Genomic DNA, 10,788 nt, shown 5'->3' on the forward strand with positions numbered 1-10,788 from the left:
AATTTTGCATGCATTCTCGTTAGGTTTATAAGCATTAGGATTGCCGGCAACTCCACGGCGTCATTAACACAACGCAACTGTATCTTACAAGTCGGTTAAAAAGCACTTAAAAGCAAATCATGGATTATTTTTTTCAAAATTTCTGAACAGTTATTTTGAAAGTGTAAAACTGTTATAACATTACAATTTTGAAGAGTGAAAATGTTTTTTTTCAGTTATTCAAGCTTTTGTTAACTTTTTCCAGTCAAATTCGAGGAATGTGAACAATTCAATAGGTCTGTTGAAATCACGTATTTTTGAAAGTGCTCCATTTGAAGTGGTCAGTTGTTAAAAATTATATTTCATAAATTCATTTAAAATCTGTAACTTTACACGTACAAATATCCCTGAAACGCCACGATTACGTAAAAAATGATAGAGAATCATTAATTGAATCTTTTCATAATTATGAAATTAATAACTTAATTCGGAACGGAAATCGGAGACCCATACACTGGGACACGTTTTTATTTTTCTTTGGTATGAAAAATTCAGTTTTTTGATCGATTTCGAGATTTCTAATTCTCTTAAATTATGTACGAGCATTCAGTTAATTTAAATTGCAGAAGAAATAGTCATTGCTGTGTAAACGAATCGATTCTAGAATCTTTTATTTTATAATCAGGTTACTGGGTTCAGTAGTCGCGGAACGCATGTTTACTTAGATTTGGCCTTTCCTTCTGGGAACGTTGCAACAATAGGACGCAAAGGAATGGTGTTCAACCTACAATCAAATCGCATGACTAGCATGGTTCTTGCGAAGAAACGCAATTGAACGACGATTTTAAAGGGAACGTGGCTGCGAAGGCTTAGCTTCATCTCCTTGAAAATGTAATTTTATTCACTTATGGTAGGAATGTACAACGAATGTTGTACTGTGAACGAACGTTCTATGAAAAACCGAGAATAAAAAGTATTTTAAATTCTGAAACTAATTTTGCTCGTTTTGTATTGATTACAGAAGAATTTTAATAATTCATTGGGTTACGATATAGAATTTACTAGACGATTTAATACATTGAATAATTTATTAGATCATCATCTTGTATAATCTATTTCAATTTAAGTTCTACTTCAGTTTATGCTTATACCTCCCGCACTGCAAATCAAATCTATTGTATTATGTTTATGTAGATATGTTCTGTTTAATACATAAAAAAGGTGGAATAATAGTAATACCATCATTGTTAATATGACATAAAAATTAACTGTCTGAACGTGTGAGACACGTTTCGTAAGCTTTGAAAATTTTCCGGATGCTTGGGAGCTTTTTCATCGCATGACTCGAGTCAGAAGGTGAGGCAAAAGAAAGTCATCAGTCTTGTCGAAGACATCGAACAAAGCAAGCCATGCGAGTCCGTTCAGTGACTCACTTAACTTTCCTTTCTTTTCCCTCTGCTTACTCATCCTACATCTCATATTTTCGAATTGTTTGACACTGAAATGACAAATACTCCAATTACTAATGGAATAAATATTTTTCAATACAGTTAAGAAAATAATGAAAATAAGTATCGAAAGAATATAATCATAAAATATTAAATTGGTTTGTTATACTTTCTTTCGTCCTCATCTGGAGTACGTTTCTATAATTTGGTCACCTTATCCTCAAAAATACCTGTGAGACTTCCTGAAAACGACCAGCATAAATTGAAGTCCATATATTGCACCTAAGATGGGACGTTCTTTATACATATAAATACAATTGAAGTTATTCGTATTTACTATGATTGTTCAATATGTTATCTGTCATGTATTTAAAAAAGTATTACTAATAGTGTCGTGAACTCTTCATAAATCTTAGGATTTATCCGCTCACACACACCTTTAAAAGCGCTGATGAGTTCAACATCTTTTTATACTACAATTAATAAATCCAATTACCATTATAGGGACTGAATTAATAGATCGTAATATGATAAAGCGAACAGACCATGAGATAAAAGTGAAGTAACTGTTTTAATTCTACCCATCTACTTCATTCTTCTCTTTTAAACAATTTTTCAAATAAGAATTGAGTAATAAGCAACTTGTCATGTGAATTATTGAAAAGTAATTACGAAAGTTTAAAAGGACATTCTAGCAAAAAATACGTATATTCCAATGAAAAAGAAATAGATTTTTCAATGAACGATCTTATACATTGAAGATGATATGATGAAATCGTACCTACTTCTAGGCGAGAAATAATTTTCGGTAGCACGTGTAGAAAACTTGAGTAAATATGTGATTTTACTATTCAGACTAAAGGCCGTCTGGTGTTCAATAGAGACGTTGTTGTTTGCTTATACTCTAAGATGCTTGTATTAATTTATGGTTTGCAGCTATATGTAGATATTACAATTTTTATATGCGGCAGTGGAGTCTTCATTCACGCAACTTTAACAAGCCATATCTCTTTTTTGGTTAATGTCATAAAGAAATGTTAGAGTGGACTACATATTCACGATCATATGTTTTTCGCAAGTGCGTCGACACACATTTTCGAAAAAATGTCTTTATTAAAGAAGATGCTCAAAAGGCCTTTCCAATACATTCTAAACATTTCGTACAATGCTTTTTAATCGTATTCAAAACCAAATTAAGTTCATTTCTGATTATTGCTTTGCAATTTACTCATTCACGTATCCTAATCCATTAATGCACCGGAGCAACATTTATTGTAGAAGTGCGTCAAATTCTGTCGCCGGTTAATATCTAACTTTTCTCTGCAAGAATCCGTAATTTCACTAATAGTAAAGTAGATCTCAGCCTTTTCGATTGGGAAATTCAAATATTCTCACCGAAAGTAAATAAAAAATACAAAAAATAAAACAATTAGGTCGGTTTAATATCGAGTTTTTCGACTTCCAAATAACAAAATACAACATATATATCAGTCTCATAATTTTGAAATAACGATTTAAAGGTCTGGGCGTTAAAGGGTTAAGTAACTACATTTTTTAAGTTTTCAAAATACCTTGCGAACTGATCATTTTTCGACAATGTTACATTAATATCTTTTTACATACAACAAGAGAATTCCATGTATGCAAAAAAAGGAACATTTCCGTTTAAAAAATAGTGCAACTGCAAAATGCATGAAAAAAATATGATCCCGAGTATCTAGTCCACTTTGAACCACTCATCTTCTTCCTCTAACATTTTCTTTTAATTGCAACCGCAAAAATGGATACGAGTTGTAACAGTTGCACGAATCACCCCCAACATTTTTTTGTATTTTGCTTCTCGATTTGCACCGATGCACGTTGATCAATTAAGAAACTAACAATAACGATATACAAAATCAATAATAGTAACGATATTTTTAGTTCGGTGGCGCGTAACAGCTGTGATGCAACAGCGTGCCACGACCACTTATCGAGACTCCTCGGAATGAGATTATCTCTTTCGGGGCGGAGATAAAACGTGTGCGAGCGGCGTCGCTCTCCACGTCGTTGAATTGAATCAGGATCACCTCGCGACAACAGACTGCGTGAACGTATTGTTAAGCCTATTACCACTCTAAGCAAATGCTCCGAGTAATCCGATTGCGTGAAGAGCTCGCTTACTTTCGCACGTTTTAACCATTAGCCGGTCTCTATGCGATCTCGACCTCTTCAAAAAAAAAAAAAAAAAAAAAAAAAAAAAAAAAAAAAAAAAGAAATAAAAAAGAAGAGGAATCATGCACGATCAGCACGATCCTATTATTTATTTTCATAGCGCCGTATCGTTTCACGATCGTCGTCGTCGTCGACGGTGGATACAGCTGCGTGTGCCTATTGTTCAGCGAGCGAACGAGCTCCCGTACGTTCTCCTCGAGGGAAACCGGAGCAGTTACAACGCGTGTACATTGTACATACGTGACAATATTTGCTTGGTCTTCGTAGATGCGGTTCGCTGAAACGCGCGTCAGATGGGATCGAATAACGCTGAGTGGTCTTGGGAACGTTTACAGGAGGATTGATGCTGTTTACAGCCGACGATTTCGTCGACGACGATTTCCGTCTTGTTGTGTACAGGCAATCGAAACGTGAAACGAGTCAGGGGCGGTCTTGTGCATGGTGGATCGTGGTGTAATCGCGGACTGAGAGAAAGACAGATAAAGAGTACACGAATACAGAATAGAAGATAACAAAAAATGTACTTTGCCATTTCGAATTGCCTTTGCGAATAGATTAAACGTGGAGATTACAATTTTTGTAATGAAAATAATATTTCTTTTTGAGTGAGTCGAGTGTTGGCAGACAATTGTTTAATTCTATTCACCGTTTAATCATTGACGACCACGTTATCCGAATATGGGGAATATGTATATTGCAAAGAGGACTGGATTATTTGAATATCGTTACAAAATTATTGAGTAAAATTAATACCGCAATGTCATTTAAAACAAGATGAACAGCTTCTATTAAAGTAAACACATATTTTCGACGGTTTGTGAATTAAAAAACGAATAAAGTGTGTCTGGATACGCACGACCTTTTCCACTGACTCTGGCGTTCATCAGATTTACATACATATCGTAGGTGAAAAAGACCCACAGCAGATTCCACAGTATAAAACAAATTTTTGTATTCACAAATTAGCACTATTATAAAAATATAAATAACGCCAGTATGAAATCTTACTAACTACATTTTCTACACGTATAAATTGTATGTTATTTATATATCGGATTTTTACAGTTGACACAAATTTTATCGCATTTTCTGTCTTTCTTGGTTGGTCACACAAAGCAACGTTTTTTTGTCTGAATTTGATCGATATATCTTCTTTTCTGGTACATCGATAAATTTTCGAATATCTTCCACAACAATAATTAATATTTAACACGGTTTTAATTTTTCACATTTTAACATGTTAATTACTATTTCTCGATATATTAATCTCCTTTCCATATGGAAGGTAAGGGCAAAAAACTTGGAATGTCACAAAACAACCTTTATTAGGAAAAGTACGTTATAACAATTTAATTCACAAATAATAAAGAAGGTTTAATGTGTTTTATCGTTCATAAAATGAAATTTAGACCTTAATTGGGCATCATAAAATGAACGATCAATGAAATAATTATTATTTTATAGTAATTTTAATTTCTTCTAAACTTTTCCACTAAGTTTCTTCTAAGTCTTCATGTTATTATTAAAAGAAAGGAAAACCACAATTTCACGACATTAATAGTCAAATACTTTGTTTCTTACCTACTTATTATACATACATGAGGCAACGTTTCATAAAATTGCTTAGCTTGAAAATGAAAAATTTTTTTCAGGACTATGAGGTCTTCATATTTTGCATGTGAAATAATTAACATTTCTTTACATGCTTTATTCGGAAGTTCGAATTTCTCTTTTTTTCTATTACTGCTTTTTTTTTTTTTACGGTAACAGGTTTGCTCAACCAATAACCATTGTAGGTCATTCGATAAAAAATAAACGCAGGTTTATCACGTAACATTTGCAATTCGTAATATTTTCACTTGTTGAATAGGAAATAAGCATATCTTTACAAACTTTTTCGCAGGAAAGATGTCCATTCTTTTATTTAGTTCTTTTTTGTTTTTAGTACACAGTGGACATTCCCTGTTTTCAAACAATACATCAAACCTTTAACTATATTTTATGAAGAGTTTAAATTTTATAATCTTTATGATTTGATAAATGCACATTCCTCGTTTCTTCCCCTTACCCTACATATGTGGCTGCGTAGGCAACTCTTTCAAAAATAGTCTGCTTCGGTCACTTCTCTCTTTCTTATAATCAAAATTTTTGTTCATAAATATAATAAAAACATTTAATGCAGCTACATCCATTATGTTACTCCAAATACTCATATACTCGTTGACAACGGTGCAGCTAACGCACGAAGTACTCTGTAACGCGGGCAGATCAAATGATAACTATTCTGGATATGTTCCGTCTACTTGGAATCTCATCATTATAAATTAAGTTAGAATATATCGAAGAATGTCATATAATAAACATTAGAGTCCATTGGATGTGTAAACCGAATTTGTACAGGACTAAGGGAAAGGTGTCTAAAACGTTCCCTCGGGGTAAAATGATTCCTGGCTGCCCTGTGGTTATTAATGGTGCTATATCGCAATGTCGTTCTACAATAGTTCTCCCCGTACGTCACTAGTCGTTGCTCGAAGTGCCATGTCAATATCAGTGCTCTGTGTGTTGTCTACAAGAAAACTTTACCAAAAATTATGGTATCGTAATTTGAATATAATTGTAGTCGCTAGTAACCTTGCTATTAGAGGTTAATGCGACTATAAAGAATAAATAAAAAAAAACAAAAATACATTTATAGATTTTATTGTAATATTGGAAACTAATAAATTTGTTGAAAATTTCCTGAAAGTATTCGTGGTAATAATATACATATTTGAGAGGTTACGATAACAAATTCAGAAATTACATAAGAAGTTGCATCTAGACATTTGTTTGGTGAATTTATTGTATTTCGCGTGTTAATTGTTATCGTGAATAAATAAACCCGATATTTCGTTATTATTACGTACTATTTTTAGTGCTCACATTATTTCTTGGAGTTTATATTATATATTTACAATTAATTTTGATTGTCACAACAAAATCTGTTTCGTCTTTGTTAACTTATATTTGTTTTCGTTAGCATGTCGGAGCTTTTAAATTTACTTATGACCATAACTGTACATTCATGATTAGGATATAGTAAAACGGACAGAAAATTTTAAACGAACGGAAACTCCACTTTTGTCGTAAGTCTTAAACATTCTTCGATATTATCAACGGTTTCGAAGATATTCGGGGGGATCGATTTTAATGGCTCACCCTGTATATGGACACCATGAAAAGGTATCTGTTATTTGTTTGAATGCTAAATAAATTCAAGTAAAAGTTAAATAGATTGTCGTATCGTATAATGTCATGTAAGATAAAATCAAGTTAGTGACTGAATTATGCATTGTACAGATAATGTCAGATAATTGATACTTCTATACAGTACGTGATACGTAAAAAAGATTATTCAGTGTTCACGCGTAGGTGCCTTATCCTTTGAGTGTCGTTCCTGATAGTACAAGGAAGGTTATTAAAGAGTAAACTGTTACTAGAGAGCAAATTTCGAGAGTGAAACGTAAGTACACAGGTGGCATTCGTATATGCTAATCAACAGGCGACAGTAAATGTTGGTATTAATTCAAATTTGTACAAAACGTTAATGTACACATACAGTAGTCGGAGCTTATATGTTCCTCATTGAGTGTCTCTTTAACTGAGAATGGTGCACATTTTTATCAAGCTATATTAGCACGTTTATTTTATCGTATTTCGCACATTTATGCAAGTATATAAGCTTCTGCAATTTAGTCGTCATTAAATCGCAGGTTTTATGTGTCTAAAAAAATCACAAGTACGCGGAACACCACGAAACAAAAAAGATTAAACCTAGAAAGTAAGACTAATTAAAATTTTATTTTACTTTTAATTTGACACACCTGTTAACCAATGAAATTAATTTTTCCTCGATACGAATTATCGTGTAACAGCAACAGCCTAATAAAATTGAACTTTCCATAAACATCCGTACTCCAGCTATCATTAATTTTCGAAACTCTGTTGTACGTAACAAGAAATACTTTGCTGTCGTATTATGGAAATCTGTAAAATCATTTTGATAATTTATGACAGGCAAATAAAAAATATTGTAGATCGCTTTGATCAACCATATGACTTCGTGCTCCTTAAGAGTTCTGGTCCCAGAGATGAATATATTTATTTTCGATCATGGATTTACGATTGCACGCCTGCGATATATAATATTTCCGAAGTAAACAAAGGGGGGAGGGTTAAACTGTTAATCAGTTTCGATTTAAATTTCTTCGGAGCGGTTCGTAATTTAAAGGATTTATCGTTCTCGAAGGATGGCCAGAAATCGCAGTGATGCTTATTCCGTTCAGTGGGGCGAATAAAATACCGCGATGAAAAGGTCGGATTAAAATGAATGCTCCCTTGGGAATCGGTCCTCCCCATATGTGATACGCATACACTCGGGAACGAAATATGTATTTATGGGGCGTCCACCGTGCTGTGGAAATGTTGAGATGATCTCGTTGATATTCCTTATCTGGCTCAATGGGGACCGTGTAAGCCTAGGTTCACGTGTTTCCGTATATTAAGGGTGAGATAGGCCCGTTCTCTTATCTTTTACGGCGACGGTGTTTCGCTTCTGCGACCATTATCTTCAGGAAATTTTATGATGTTAATGTGAACGGATCACCGCCGTCATTACTGGTGCATTTCCACGAAAATTGCACCACTTTAAAACAGAAATTCGTCATAAGTTCTACGTCTCTTAAACCTTTCCTTTCCACTGCTGGCATATGGCTATGTATTCTAAATCACGAAATAAAATATTAGTATAATATACTTCTTCATATCTGTGAGTATACATATGTATAATACTTTATTCTGGTCTTGTATAGATAGAATGACAGAAATTGTTATATGCTCGTAAAAGCTTATCATTATTATCCTTTGTTTCTTTCATTTACTGGAACTCAAGTGTTCAGTATTGTTAGCAATACAGTAAGATCTTAGAAAACTCTAATTTGTTTTGAATAATTCAAGAATGTCCACTAATAAAAGGCAACAAAAATGCGTTTGATTACGTATAGTAACTTTGTAGTATTAATTATTATTATACATAACTGAGATATACTTAAGTACAAGATGTTGCCAAATGGCAATGAATGAGAATTGGCACTGAATGCCTTCAAAATGTTAAAAATTGTCTTGGAATTATTTATATCACGCAATACAGATAAAACTACAAAAATAAATATTTTTTCGTAATTGATAAATGATTTGGGAATGAAAGGGTTAACACGTTCAGTGCGAAGTCGATATACATATAGACAGTCAAAAAAGTGTCCATACCCACTTTAAAACGGTACTACTTTTTTTAAATTGGACATAAAATTGGATTACACCTTCGTTAAAATTTTTTTTTATTTATTATTTCGTCAACCTGTGTTTGGAGACCTTTTTGACTGACTATATTTTTCGTGGAGAATGTGCTTTTGAGTGACGAAGTTCACACGTATATCGAGTGTATAATATAAAAAAAAATATAAAGTATATCATACTTTTTGAATAAATTAATAATTTATGTATTAAATTGTGAATTTACGACAGTTTCAAAATAAAACTAAGCAAACAAAATTGAAAAGTTTACCTCGCTAGGATTGGAATTGTCGTAATTCGAGATTACTTTTTGGCCAATCCAATAGATAGACCTAAAAGTAGCAAGATTAATAATGACAACAACCAAAATAATAATTTTCGCGTGATTCTCGTGAGAACACCCGGTATAATCGAATATTTAATGCACGTGAGAACAGCTAGTGCGCCCCTAGAAAGGTGTCGCGTTAGCGCACGGATAGGTGATCGGCCGATTATTGCAAACAACTTGTAATCATCAATAATAGAGATTGAATGAAAAAAGAAGAAAAGAAGGCAGAGGGACCAGGAGGGGTTTTCTCAACGGGTCCTCGGTTCTTGATCCGTCTGGTCGGTTCTTAGGGGCTCGCGCTGCGATTTAGGAGGGTAGACGGCCGCGCTAGGGGAGAAAGAGCTCGACCGGGAGGGTTCTGATATAAAAGATTCTTTGGGAACCGAGGCAAAGATTCGATCACAGGGCATTGTAAAAGACCTCGACTCGACGCTCGACTGTTGCCAGACACTGCCCTCCAGCCTGCTTTCCACCAGCTATTTTCTCAAGGCCGACTGTTAAACGACTCATCGGGGAAACCTGAACGCGGAGACCGTTCCTCCTTGTCCTCTGGGAATATTCGCAGGTTTCTCGTACACACGAGGGGGACATTTAACGGGCGAAGAGAATCGAGGATCGTCGGAAGATGATAGTGGCGCGACGTAATGTCTTTGTTCTCGACGACCGACCGCCGTTTCGTGAAATTGTCACCAGGAGGCGACTCGTCTGCGGACCATCAAAAGTTTCGAGGATGCGTTCGGTGATGAGCTCGGAATCATATGAAATATTCCCTGGCAGAAAAGTTCGGTTGAAAAGATCGAACTTTAACCACTTTTGAGGCGAATAAATTTCTCTGATTGTACGATAAAAGTATACTTCCAGCTTGAGCGAGCAGAGAGACATGTTTCGTTAATCGTTTAACTCTAAATGACAACGGGGGCGTATTCCGTACGAAGTCTTCTGTTTATCTAAATTCTTTTGTCAGAAAAATGTTTTTTCTTTTCATCCTAATTATCTAGCATGAATAATAGTAAATTGTTAAATTAAAAGAGAACCAAAAAACCCGCTGCTGCCTTCTAAAATTACGAAGAAAGGGAATGGCGTGTGCAGCACGCCGCCCGTGTCTTAGGGCAACTATTCACGGTCCGTGTCCTTGAGGATTAATCGAGCGAATGTGAAATTGCGACCTTCGTATGTGGCTTTCTTCACCTTCGATAACTAGACATTATGTTTCACTCAATTTATGGAGAATGCGTATTTAGATCGAAATAAAATTAAAATTTCAACAAATTATGCTGATTTCTATTTTTATTTCAACAAAAACTTAACTTCTACTTCCTTGTGTCCGAGTTACTAAACGTTACTGTATAGATCATTCGTAGGAAAATGGCGCACGTTGCAAGTCGTGAATTTCTTTGAACGAATAATTAAAAACAGATTCGGATGATTTATGTTGCATCATTAAAGTTATTGCAGTCATTTAAATTTCATTGGATAAGGTAATAATTC

Source organism: Dufourea novaeangliae, unplaced genomic scaffold, assembly GCF_001272555.1.
Source record: "Dufourea novaeangliae isolate 0120121106 unplaced genomic scaffold, ASM127255v1 scaffold53, whole genome shotgun sequence".
NCBI classification, from domain to species: domain Eukaryota; kingdom Metazoa; phylum Arthropoda; class Insecta; order Hymenoptera; family Halictidae; genus Dufourea; species Dufourea novaeangliae.